Genomic DNA, 14444 nt, shown 5'->3' on the forward strand with positions numbered 1-14444 from the left:
AGTCTCTAAGGTGCCACAAGTCCTCCTTTTCTTTTTGCGAATACAGACTAACACAGCTGCTACTCTGAAACCTAGTTTTCTTTTGTATTCTCCTGACAGCTTTCCTAGCCCTGAGAAGACATGTAGATACAGCTCCTGTGTCATTTGCTTTTTGCCATTTCTCTACTAGGTGGATTGCCTACAATACAAAGACTACTAGTAGCAGAGTTGTTAGTCCTTGTACATATATTATTTGTAGAAGAAATTTCTGTCCTTTTTCCAGTTTCCCAAGGAATTCTCCACAAACATTCAATATATTGTTACTAGCTCCACATAGAATCTTATTTGGTCTTTGCAGATCTACATCTTGGGATCTCTCTCTCTCTCTCTCTCTCTCTGTCATTTGGGCCAGAGAAAGCACAAGAGTGAGTGACTGTAGCCCAGGGGTGGGCAATAATTTTCACAGGGGGGGCACTCTACGAATTTGGGTAAGTTGTCACGGGCCGCACATTTCTACTATATTAATGGAGTGTGTGCACAGTCTGGGAGAGAGTTTGGGTGCAGAAGGGAGCTTTGGGCTGGTGCAGAGTGTTGGGGTGCAGGAGAGACTGAGGAGTGTGGGCACTGAGAGGGAGTTTGGTGCAGGGGGGGCTCTGGGCCGGGGCACGGGATTGGGGTGCAGGAGGGGGTGCAGGGTCTGGGAGGGAGTTTGGGTGCAGGAGGGGGCTCTGACCTGAGGCAGGGGGTGGGGGTGTGGGAGAGGGTGTGAGGTGCAGGCTCCGCCTGAGAGGCGCTTACCACAGGCAGCTCCCAGCCGGCGGTACAGCAGGGCTCAGGCAGGCTGCCTGCCTGGCTGCTTGCCATAGCTCCCCGCCACTCCTGGAAGAAGCTGTGGCCGGCTGCTACTGGCATGTCTCTGTGTGCCCCTTTTGGGGAGGGGTGCAGCGGGTCTCTGTGTGCTGCCCACACCCGCAAGAACCGCCTCTGCAGCTGCCAGAAACCGGTTAATGGAAGCTGTGAAGAAGGTGCTGGGGGCAGGGGAGCATGCAGAGCCGCCTGCCCCCCACACCCCTGCCAGGGGGGGCGCAGAGACATGCCAGCACCAGCCGTCTGCTTTCGGAAGAAGCATGGGGCCACGGCTGGCAGGCTGGTTGCCTGCCTGAGCGCCCTGCTGTGCTGTGGGACTTTTAGCGGCCAGAAGATCATAAGGGGGCAGCCAAAGAGCCTAGTGGGCTGAACAGAAATGTTAGACAGGCCGTATTTTGCCCGCCCCTGCTCTAGCATGATGGTTAGAGCACACAGACAGGATGTGGAAGATCCAGGATCCAGTCCTCCTGTTCCAATGATGATTTATTCACAATGCAATAGCTTGAACAGGAGAGACCGAGAGACTCTGTACATATCAGAATATCCCATATCCCAATGGTTAGAGCACTCACCTGAAAGATGGCAGATTAGTGTTCAAATTCCTTCTCCACCTTAGGTGCAGTGGGGACTTGAACTGGGGGTTTCCCACCTCCCAGGTGAGTACCCTAACCACTACATTTACAGTTATGAGGGAGGTCTTCCACCTCCTGCCCTCCTCCCTGGCTGTTTTGTGTAAGCTTGCCTATGGAGGCCTGATCCAGTGGGCAGCCTCTGAGTACACCTACTGGATCAGGCCTCTCAAACAGCAGAAAGCCTGTCTTCTCCTGGTTCATGATTTGCTCTTAAGTGGTGTAAATGGGAGCTAGGCATCTTCATACCCACAGGGAAGCAGCAGTGCTCTTGAGAGAAACATAGGTGCCTAAAGTATTTTTTAAAATTTTGCAAAAATATAGGTGCCAAGCAAGTTTAGACACCTACAGGGTTTCAGTGGGAGTTTTGTGCATCACAATGGTCCCAAACAGGGAGGGAGGTGCCTAGGTCCCTTTGAACATAGTTCCTTGTCATTTGATTACAACACTCCCTCTTGGATTGTTTACGCTATTCTTAGTACTCATTTTGTGGCACCTCCTACATTCTATCTCTTTAGATGGACATTATTGCCCACTATGGCTTGGTGTCTTACCATATTTTCCACAGCTCTCCTTCTATTAAGGTATTTTGGTCTCCCACTCTTTAGTTGTTGTTATTCTGCTTTAAATTTGGCCTGACATCTCAGTTGTTTTTTTTTTGTTCCTGGCACCTACTATTAAATGTGGCCCTTTCAGATATAATATTCTGACTATGAAAAGCCTCTTTCATTTTGGTGTAATCTTTTTCCTCATCATTGAGGGGTAGGGCACACAGGAGGTCATCAGCAATATCACCCCTGCCAAATATCAAAGCATTTATCTAGTATACTTGTGCTTTTTCTCTTAAACTAGAAGCAATCCAGAACCACTCACATCTCTGGATCCAGCAAGGCCAGAAGCCCAAGTTGGCAAAATCAGACCTCTCTAACAGCTGTGTAGGGCACCAGGAAATTTGGGGCACTACATTTCCTGGTGCCCTGCCCAGCTGCGTGCTGTTCCAGCCCCTGCCCTGCCTCTTCCCCATGGCCCCTGGCCCTGCTCTGCCCCTGCTCCGCCTCTTCCCACCCCAGCTCCGCTCCACCCCCACTCCCCTGAAGACTGCAAGAGGGCTGGGCCTGCACACATCGGCAGCAGGAAGTGCAGCGTCTTGGCCCTAGCCACACCGCTGGTGAGTGCAGGGGGGCGGTTTCCTCCTGCCCCCCAAGCCAGCCCTGCCTCCCCTGCGGAGGCCTGGGACCTGCCCTCTTCTCTGCCCATGGAGGCCTGGGGGGCTGCGTAGGGCCCCAGAATAGCTAGAGTTGGCCCTGGGGCTCTATCTCCTTCATACTGCATCTTTCACAGGTCTTCTCCCTGAGTTTCCACTTCCCCACTCACCACTCTGGGGCCTCCTTTCCTTTCCCTTATTCCTTTTCTAGAGAGAGGGATTCATTTCTGAGGCCATGTGTTATGAAGATGAACACATAGAGTCATGCTTCAACTACAGCACTAGAGAACACCTTAACCAGGAAGGTCCCATATTTATTCAGGCCCCGACTGCATGCATAAATCAGAGTCAGTGATTAAAAAAAACTTGACTAGAAACTTTTATTAGGGATAATAGTCCCTGGCAAATTTGAATTTGTGCGCAAAATGAGTTGTATTTTACTGGAGAGAGGTAGATTGTGTTGAAGATCTCATCCAGTTCTTCAGCAAATAAAAAGGAACAGTGAAGGATGATTGAATTAATTATTGCTATTAGCCATCAGAAATCAAAATGCTTTCTCAGTTGGTGGCAATATACCCTTTGGTTTCCTTTTTTTTATTGCCATGCTTTCAGAAATGCATGCTTTATGCATTTGGAAAAAAAGTAGTTTTGCTAATATAACTAGCTTCTAGCCTATACCAAGTGTATTTTTAGTTGTAAACTGTATAGCAGAAACTGTTTACTATTGAAAAAGTTACTTTACTTCAGTTATGTTGGTGAGTGCTGTTATTTTTTTAAGCAGATTAAGTATGGTGTAACTTTCTATTAAATGAAAAATATCTATCTTTTACTTCAGAAAACATGACTTCACACAGTAAAAGTGCATTGTACTCAACAGGGATTCTGAATTTAGAAAAACATATTCATGTATTCATTCTTCCACTTCTTATCCCAATTGTATGTCAGTTTCTTTGCATATTAAAGTGGAATTTGCAACTGACAAGCTGACTGGCAAGTTTGAATATAAATGCATTGGTAAAAAGGAGACAACTGTATTGTGCAGATCAATATGAAGTGCACAGCACCAGGAAGTCAAAAGTGACAACCATGCTCATGTTTACTACCAGTTTACTGAATGTCTCTGAAATGAGATTAAAATTTCAAATGCTGCTGCATATTTTTTAAATCTGCCACACTTTGCATTCCCATAGTAATACAGGAATATTAAACTTCATACTATTAAGTTTGAACTGGCTATTTCATATGTAACCCACAAACCTCCTGGGTGTGGTGTTCTGTCCCCTCTAGTGGCACCAAGACCACTTAGAGAGAGATTAATGAGTCTCCTCTAAAGCTTTAGCTAACAGTCAGTTGGCTTTTAGGTCATGCAGTAGAGGCTCATGCACTCAGCTCCAGAGGCCCGAGGTTCGATCCCGCCTGCCAATGACCAGGGTCTGTCGGCATTACAAGTGTCCGTGTCTCTGGTACAAGAGACTGCCCAGTGTGCCCTTCGTAGTGAGGCCCGCCCACTAACAGCTGAGATCACTGAGAGCTGAAATCACCGAGAGCTGCATTAAGTGGTGGGCCCTGAAGACATCTTGGTGAGCAGCCAGCCAGGCGGCTGGTGGAGAGGCATGGCAAGCGGCCAGCAGGGCAGCTGGTGGAGAGGCGTGGCCAGCAGGGCAGCTGGTGGAGAGGCGTGGCCAGCAGGGCAGCTGGTGGAGAGGTGCGACAAGTGCCCAGCAGGGCGGGTGGTGGAGAGGCGTGGCCAGCAGGATGGCAGGGCGGGTGGTGGAGAGGCGTGGCCAGCAGGATGGCAGGGCGGGTGGCGGAGAGGCGTGGCCAGCAGGGCAGCTGATGGAGAGGTGGGGAAAGCAGCCAGCAGAGTGGCTGGCAGAGAGGGCCAGAGCACTGCCCTGCAGAGAGGCACAGCAAGCCAGCAGCGAGCGAGTGCCCAAACAGTGGCACATGTAAGGTACCTCCTTACCGCCACCTCTGCCACCCAGGATGGGAGGTGAACTCGGCAGATAAACCTCTGGACCATGGGGCTGCACTGACCAAGGACAGTAACTGTGAGTGGGGTGCAGAGAAGGGATGGGCCCGTTAAAGGGACTTTTGGGTTGCTGGACTTAAGAATCTGAGGGGAAAAGGACACTGCCCAACTTACTTCGGGGGGGGGGGTCTTTTGCACAGGGTTTATGTTTATGAACCTAGTTGTGGTGTTTACCCAAATTAATACTGAGTTACTGCCCTCCTTTTAATAAAAGTTTTTGCTACACTCAGACTCTGTGCTTGCAAGAGGGGAAGTATTGCCTCTTAGAGGCACCCAGGGGGTGGTGTGTAATTGTCCCAGATCACTGGCTGGGGGCTCGAGCTGGTCTTGCATTGTATTATTGAAAAGGAATCCCTAGATATTGAACCTGGCCCTTGTTGCTGCCAACTCTGACTGGCAGAAGGGTTACACATATAATGAGTCTAGTTTATTATTTCTCTCCTTGCTATTATCATTATTTTAGAACATTTCTTTTAACCAGCATTTCTCCAGTGAGAACAATTCCCTTTGTTCCTTCTATACATGTGTGCTAACTTTTCTGCTCCCTTTCAATATCTTTCCATTCTTGTTACTTGATTCTGGAGTTTCTAGGGGTCAAACTGCATTTATGTACAAGTCAGCTGAAAAGAATGGAAGAGAGAAACAAAAGGGTATTGCCTGTTTAGGGGTCAGGCACACTTAACGTCCCAGCTAGTAACCTCCAAGAGGGAGAGAAGGAAAGAAGTTACCAGCTGGAGGATGGTAGTATATGCTGTACACTTGTAAGAGGTTGGTAAAGCAAACATTCTACCTCTTCATGCAAGGTGGTTCTGAGTAGCTCTGTGCTACCCTTAACATAAGCCTGTGCTTTAATGGCATAACCTGGCTTTCACTGGTTCTACTAAAGTATGTAGTTGGGCAAGTTGGCCTCAACGAGAGTGAGTTCTAGAATAACTTCTTTCACTTTGTTTTTATAAGTTTCAACTTGTCCCACAAGTCCCAAACATTCCAATCACCTTTTTGGCCTTGTTCACAGTTCCACACGCTCTTTTTAAAGACGTCCTCATCTCCAACGTTTTGCAGAATGTAAGTAGCCAATGTAGCTTCTCTGACAGCATCTGACCACAGCCCTAAGTCTTAGATATAGTTTCTGAAATTCATAAATGATGTCTGCTCCTCACTAGTTTAAATTCAGTCTTGTTTTTTCAGCCCTCAGTATGCTATCATACTTTGATAGAGCTACAATTTGAAGAGCTACAATTATGATATAGCAAATGATGAGTACATTTATGGAAAAGCAAAAGTATGATAGATGAGTGGCAAGAAGCACAAATAGGGTCTCCATATACTATACCTCTTTTTCTGGGAATCTCCTGGGGCCTGTCTCAGTATTTTAATAATGTTGAATAAAATGGAAGTTTTCCAGGTTTTAATGTCTCTACTGCTGGGTCCCTCTGTTTTCTCTGATAATCTTGCTGTGAAAGTCTGTTTCACAGCAGTGCCCCAAGTGGCTGTCTCAGGCAGTGTCCCCTAACCAGCTCTAGTCTTGGCTCCCCAAGGCTCTGGGACTCAGCCTTGACCCATCACACAACAGGTTCCTCTTAACCTCCTTGAGCCTTAATCTCTAGCTCTGTGGCTGTGCCAGGTTTTGAATCCCTAATGCCTACTGGTTGTGATTCCACAACCATCTGATTCTTTCCCCTTCCTCCACCAGCCCTCTTCAAAAAACCCTGGCTGGCCCTAGCGCTTTTTTCACTTTGCTTGGCTCCACACTACCTCCCTTGACTCCTGCTTGTCCTTGATTTCAATCCTCAGCTATCCCAACTTCCCTGTTGCCTGTATGTCCTGACTTGGCTACCCTTAATCTTCATACCCTAAACCCTAGTCTCACAAATTCTTGATATTGGATGCCCCAGCTATCCCCAGTATTAATCCTCTTGATTGACTCCAGCTTCTCCCCTTAGCCTTACTAACACAGTTTTCTTATATTCTATTTGGCTGGTTAACCCCCATCTCTGCAACCACTCTCCATCCTTGCTTGACTACCCCGATTGCAGTTCTGTCTTGGTACTCTTGTTTTGTTACAAAAGTCCAGCCATATCTCTGTAGACCTGCCCACGTTTTCCTTTAAAATAGTGTGAATTTGAATGTTTTGGAAACTAGTGCTGTGAGCATCACACGTGTTCTAGAGCAGACATTAACCATAGGCAAAGGTAAAAGTCACAGGGGCGACACTGCAGGTGACTGAATAATAATAAAATGGCCACTTTTGGCCATTACCACAAATCTTGTTAAGATCAGTGTCTAGAAAACCTAATTTTTCCATGTGCACAAATGTGTACATTAAGCAATATGTAACAAATAGGAAAAGGAGCCCACTGTGCATGCTAAGAAATAAAGTAATTAAATTAGTGAATTACTATGTTTGGTCTGAGTCATAACCCTTTCTCTAGTCAGATGGCCTAACAAAACTTTCTGATGTGTATGTATGCTTTTTCCTGGAACGTTATGCAAACAGGTTTTCAAAAGTGAGTTTCCTACAGTCTTTCAGTCTCTGTCAGAAATGGTTCTTTAATGGTACATACTGTAGTTGATTCCAAATATTTGTGCACTTCAAAGTGATTTCTCTCATTCAGCTGTGTGTTAGAATGTCAATTTGCTCTTGTGTTCAGTTTTAATTGAACAGCTAGAATAACGTGCCAAAGAACAAACCCAGACCTGAGATACACCATTGCATGTAATGGACAGATCAAATGGACAGAATTTGAAGGATTTTAGAGATGTTGTATGGAGTCATGAGCAAGAGAGAGAAACATAAGAGCCTATGATGAGATTTTTTTGAAGGTGAATGTAACACATTCTTTTTTCTCCCCCCTTTTTTGTTTTGCTCCCCTCCCCTATTGTCATGGAGAATTTTATTAATTTTCTTGTAATAATAGCCTGGGACACCCAGAAGTAGCAATAAGAATATAGAGTAACCATGGGAAAACAATCATTGTTACAATGTTTACTTTGCCCCATAGGAAAAATGAAGCTGTTCCCAGCTGTCCAAGTTGTTGTTTTTATTTGATTAACAGCTGGGTATATATTAAATTGAACAAAATCCATACATGTCCTTGCATCCATCATTTTTAGTACTATATTTAATTTTTTTTTCTGCCCAATTAAAACTCTAATTAGAAATTGTGCCCTACTATACTCACCAGAGTAGATGATGGTGCCTACTCGTTTTCTTTTTTGGGGGGTAGGAGGGAAAGAGGGACAGCTTACAATTGTATTTTATAGCTTCCTAGTAAAGTTGTCAGTCACTGTAGGTACTAGTATTTTGTTTTTTTGGCAACAGACACATTCCTGAGTCGCGAAATCAGATCCACATCTGAAATCTCTGCAAATTCAAGTTGCATATATATAGATCCAGGATTTTGTCTCCCCTCTTTATAAAAAGAGAGGCTAGCTATGAAATTTAGAGTTTGGATTCTGTATTCCTTTGCAACCATCCCCAAAATTCAGAAGATATTTAGATCTGGGGGTTTGGTTCACTTCATTTTATAGAAAGGAGCCATCTGTGAACCAAAATCCAGATCAGTTATTCTGAAATATTCCAATTTCTCCAAAAGGAGTCTGGATCCTATGCTTTAACTCATGTCTTTCTCTACCAGTTATGGGGTCCATTCATCTACAAGAACAGTATCCATTTGTCCACCTTTAAATTTACTGCTGAGATCATAAGAGCATGGGGATGCATGGCAAAGGGTTATAATCATACTGTCCTAAGAATGGACTGACAATACCTGGGGGGGGGGAGTTAAAGGTTATATAACTCTTTTACTGTTGACTAATAGCTAGGTTGTTGGTTGTTGCGGTTCAAATACAAGACAGCACAGAGCTTTTAGCAAGCAAGCGAGCTGGTCTGCCAACCAACTTCTGCTGGTCAGCTTTCCACTCTCTCCTTTATTCTTTTCTCTCCCCCCGCGCATTACATTCTCCAACAGATAAAAGGAATACACTGGCTTTGTTTAACATTCTTATTTACCAATTTCTATCTACCGCATTCCTTGCTCTCGGGCCTTGAGCCCAGTCCTGGGAGGCTTCCCACGGTTCATGTCATCTGGGCGAGATTCCAAGGTTCATGCCCTTGAGAAGAGCTGTGTGTGCACAGCTCCTATACAACACTCCGGGTGTGCCCTGAATGTTGCCAAGCGCATGAACCTTGTATGAATCCTACATCCCCTCCTTTTTTGTTTATTTGTGCTCGGCCATCTCATGGTAGCCATCAATTTGCTTTTGCAAGCCAATTAACTCCCGGACAGACGAGGTCATAACTCGTGGAGCCTGCCAGGGCGGTTCTCGACAAAGCCTTAACAAAAAGGAAATACATTGCACACAGCAACAGCAAAAAATGAGCTTAAGAAGGTAAAGTGTAATTGGCTGGGCCCCAATTAGCCAAGCTAGAGTACTGGGAAGAGAGGTTCGCATAAGCAGCGAGCATCATCTCATTCCCAATTTCCTCAGGGTGATGACATACTGGAATAAGGCATGTACCTAATAGTTCCCCGGCTGCTACAGAATCAGATAAACAAAAGTGGGTAACATTTGCTATTGAAGCCAACCTTTCCCATAGGTTATATGTCATTCGGGCCCGTAACGGAGAAAGCGCTCCCGAGCCAACCCATACAGGAAATAGCAGGCACAAAAGGCATACAGTCAATACAGAATTAGCAGTAATTTGGGTGAGAATTGCCACAAACAAAGTCTCAGAAGTCTCTGGCTGTTGGTTTGCTGCCAGTCTTCATTGAGCCGCGGCAACGAATGCTTTTACTGCTCCCCATGTCACGGGCTGGCTTGGGATGTTACACCGCCTCCATTTCCGTCCCGCTGTTCTCTACCCGGGAGGCACCGCACTCTACTCCAGGGTCAGCTGAAACTCTGGTATGGGGTTCGATAGCCCCTGGTGCCACGCCATGCTGTTTCAGTGCTGGTCGCACACACCGGGCCGGAACCCACAACGGTCCTGCAGGGAGAGACACAGCAGCATATCCCTGACCCCAAGTGATTAGAGGTACTGGGCCCAGCCATTGCAGATCGGGTAGCTGACAGTAATAGACATGCGGTCTTTCCAGTACCTCGGACTTATGAAAATGCCAATCCGTGGGGGTCTGCTGATCTGCGTTCAGCATTAAATTATTTAAAATAAACAAAAGGATACGCAATTGTTGCTGAATGTCTCCTAAGGTTCAGAGATGCAGCTCCCCTTGTTTTAATTGCAAGGTTTTTAGTGTGCAATTTGCACGTTCAACAATAGCTTGGCCTGTGGAATTATAAGGGATCCCGTGTTTGAGACAGACGTCTCATTGGGCACAAAAGATGTAGAGGGCTGTGGAGCAATAGGCTAGGGCATTATCTATTTTTATCTGGCTCGGGCGACCCATAACAGCAAAACAGGCTAGCAAATGGTGAATAACTTTGGGAGTGGCTTCCCCACGCTGTGGGGTCGCCCAGAGGAATCCTGAATAGGTATCAATGGAAACATGTAAAAACGCATAGGGGCGGAATTGTGGCACGTGAGTGACATCCATTTGCCACAGCTGATTTGCTGCGGTACCTCTGGGGTTAACGGCATAAGAAAAGGTAGGGGCAGCAGCGGCACAGTGGGGGCAGGAACGAACAATAGAACGTGCATGATCAGCAGGAATGTGAAACTGTCGGGCCAAAACAGAGGCAGACTGATGAAAAAAGGAATGGCTTTCAATGGGGTCAGAAAAAAGGGAATTTACCTGACCATGTAACGTGCGATCAGCGTGCGCATTGTCTTCAGTAAGTAGCCCAGGCAGAGGGGTATGACTGCGAATATGAGCAACAAAATAAGGGAAATTACGAGTGGTGATGAGATACTGTAAGGACAAAAACAGGCGAAGAAGGTCCGCATCGACCTGAGGGGTAATAAGGGCAAGGGGTAAATGATCAATTACCTGATAAACATAATGCGTGTCCACGATCAAATTAAAGGGACAATCAGCAAAAAGTTGAAAGGCCAAAATAACAGCAGCTAGTTCCAAGGACTAGTGAAGCTCTCCAAGCACTGTGCAAGCAAATATTGTTGTACAAGTGAATGAAGCGCTTTCAGTTTTTCTAGGGGGAGGGGCCACTGGTCAATCCATACAGGCTCTAAGGATTGCCATACCAATGGTAATGCGGATGGCAAGGTGGGTGAGGGAGGATTTTGGGCCATTATATATTAATATCGAGGGTGGTGTCCAGCTTTACAAGTAAGTCACGGCCCCAAATATTGAGGTGGACAGGGAGTACAAAAGGGCGGATTGTAGCAAGGGCACGGTCTCCTGGTTTAGAGACCGTGACCCAAGACAAACTTTGGCGCTCGGGTTTGCTACCCCCGATCCCCCACAACTCTTTAGAAGGAACTGTTGGCCAACCGACCGGCCACTCTGGATCATGAATCACCGTAACGTCAGCTCCAGTGTCCACCAGCCCTGTAAAAGGAACATTATTTAAGAGAAGTGTTAACTGAGGTTTCGAGGGGCGGACCGACATTGTTAGAGCAACAAGTGGAGAGGACGTGTTGTGAGAAGGCGACTGAGCCAGCGTCGATCCAAAGCCGCCTCCGCCCCGGGCTCGATCCTCTGCAGTGGCACTTGATAGGGGACTAAAATCAATTGCGCAATTGACCGTCCACGCAGGAGCGACTCTGGAAGATGGGTCCATACCTGAACCTTAATAAAGCCGGTGTAATCGGCGTCAATGACCCCTGGGATGACAAAAAAGCCCTGTTTCCCAGCGTGTGAGCGAGGGAGAACCAGACCCAAAAATTTGTCAGGGAGAGGTCCCGTCACCTGGGTAGGTATGGCGCAAACCTCCCCCGGCAACTGAAAATCAGCGTCCTCCTGCATAATCAAATCAAGCCCTGCACTTCCGGCAGTCGCCGCCTTCATGGAGTCTATGGGTTTTAAAGCAGAGGAACAGTTGTCTGAGTGGGAAACACTCCCGTTTGGCCCTGGGTTCAGGGGGAACCCGTCGTGCGGTTTCCCGACCCGCTACGACACTGATTAGCCCAGTGATAGCCCTTCCGACACTTGGGGCACTTCTTTGAGGGGCGGGCGGGCGCCGTCGAGGAGCGGTACTCCCGGTGAAAGTGACTCTCCTTACCACAGCGGTAACAACGCTTCCCCTCCTTCCTGCTTTTCTGCAGGGCGGCGGCCAGAACTCCAGCTTTATGTGCTTGGGTTCCGATGTTTTGGCACGTCTGCAGCATGTCTGACAGCTCTAGAATTCCAGAGGCTTGTGCCGCCTGGAGAGCACGGTGGCAATCCTCGTTCGCATTTTTAACCGCCATTTTTAACAGGATCTCCTGAGCTGCTGCAGGGCTATCCACCTGTCGGAGGATAGCATCCTGCAATCTGTTGGTAAAATCCATAAAGGACTCTGATGCACCCTGACGGATACTGGCAAAGCTTTTGGTAGGCTTGCCTGAATCCGGGACCTTCCGGAAATCATGCTGGGCGCAGGTGGAAATAATGGGGAAGACGGCCTGAGGAAGTTGAGACTGCATCTGAACGGTAGCAAACTGGCCCTCTCCTGCCAAGTGCTCATAAATGATACCTTGCTCTCTATATACCTGGGCTTGGCGTTCCGCCATCTGCCGATACTCACTAAGCCAAATAACATACTGACTGGGCGTCAGCATCATGCGCAACAGCGCCTTCCAATCTTCAGGGATCAGGGTGTACCCAGTACCTAGCCCTTCAATGAGACCACTTACATATGTGCTAGTGAGGCCGAACTCGCAAATTGCTTTCTTTGCGTCTTTGATCACCGAGTAGGGCAAACTGATCCAGTTTGCAACCTGGTTGCCCTGGCCATCATCCTGCCAGGTCACCGGACAAACTGAGACCAGATCAGCCAGCTCCTCCGCTGTAATATCTGAGCGAGTCTTCGCTGCGCAAACCATTTGTTGCACCAGCGAAAGCCCCTGAGCAGACGCGGACAACCCCCTGGGGGGCCCCGGAGCATGAGGCCCCACGGGGGGATGGTGATCACACACCGGCTCCGGTGGGGAAGGCCAGGGAGGCGGTGGTAATAGAGGCACTGTGGACGAAGCAGGGGGAGGGATGGCTGCAGGAACGGACGGGGGTGGCGGGATCGGCAGCCCCTCTGTTGGCGCGGGAGAGGGCCTTTCTGAGGCGACATGCTGTGTCGCATCGCCAGGAGGGGGGATGGCTGCAGGAGCAGACGGGAGTGGCGAGATCACCAGCCTCGCGAGGGAGGGTCTGTCCGAGGCGACACGCTGTATCGCGTCACGGCAGAGGTGCCAGGCATGTAGAGCCTGCACGGGCGCCCAAGGCTCTTTGTGCAATGTCTGGCCCAACCGCTCCCCAGTCCGCTAGCTTAAGGGTTCCGGCTTCAGGGTACCACGGGCATTGGGCACTCACCTCCTGTAGCAGGAGAGTGAGTTCTCGAGTGGGGCAATCATGCTGAGCCTTACGCAGCAAATACTGTAGCTCACTGCGGTGTTGCACTTGCAAAGCAGAGAGAGAGCTTCCCATACTTACCACGACGAAAAATACTCACCGGGATCCGTGAAGCGGATGAATGACACGTCTGAAACCCTTGCCAGGCGAGGTGAGTGCTGAGGGCCCCACGTTTGGGCGCCAGTTGTTGCGGTTCAAATACAAGACAGCACAGAGCTTTTAGCAAGCAAGCGAGCTGGTCTGCCAACCGACTTCTGCCGGTCAGCTTTCCACTCTCTCCTTTATTCTTTTCTCTCCCCCCGCGCATTACATTCTCCAACAGATAAAAGGAATACACTGGCTTTGTTTAACATTCTTATTTACCAATTTCTATCTACCGCATTCCTTGCTCTCGGGCCTTGAGCCCAGTCCTGGGAGGCTTCCCACGGTTCATGTCATCTGGGCGAGATTCCAAGGTTCGTGCCCTTGAGAAGAGCTGTGTGTGCACAGCTCCTATACAACACTCCGGGTGTGCCCTGAATGTTGCCAAGCACATGAACCTTGTATGAATCCTACAGTTGGTGACTTCCACACTTCATTGGAACCTTCAGAAATAAATATGAACAAGATCTAATCTTTTGGGTACCCTACAGAAATAAGTCCCTGAATACATATTACTCTTTGGAGGTTTCACCATTTTCTGAGCATGGATTGCTCCCATAATTGCTGTCAGCTGCATTATAGTAATAGCCATTAGTATAGCATTTATGACAAGTCAGTTATGGTATATTAACATACAGCCCTCCTCCTCTGTGAGATGGAGTGACAGATTCCACCTTGCCCTCTTGTCCACAGAGCTGGTTCTATCATACAGGCAGTTTCATACAACAGAAAAATATTGGTAAAAGCTAACAGTCAGTAACTGATTGTATGGGTAACTGAAGACTAGTAGAGGGGAAATGTTTTCCTGGGAAGATCAGTTGGACTCCTTGACATTCACTCAGGCTCATGGAAAATATCCTCAGCGATGCAATATCCTTTCTAATACCCAGTGGAAATGAAACTTTCCTGGCAGAATGTCTCTTATATTTCTGATCTGTATTAAAACCAAAAAGCACTACCTCCTCATCTGATATTATGAAGTTATGAGGAACACTGGCATGAAATGACTAAGCAGTTTCTTCTACAAATCTTTCCTTTTCAGCTTGCTGTTGTTTTTTGACAGGTGCTTTTTTATCATTGTACAGAAATTTGAATAAGTATGCTGCCTCATTTATCCATCAATATCTTTG

This window comes from Lepidochelys olivacea, assembly GCF_965140295.1.
Source record: "Lepidochelys olivacea isolate rLepOli2 genome assembly, chromosome: 8".
Classification (NCBI taxonomy): Eukaryota; Metazoa; Chordata; order Testudines; family Cheloniidae; genus Lepidochelys; species Lepidochelys olivacea.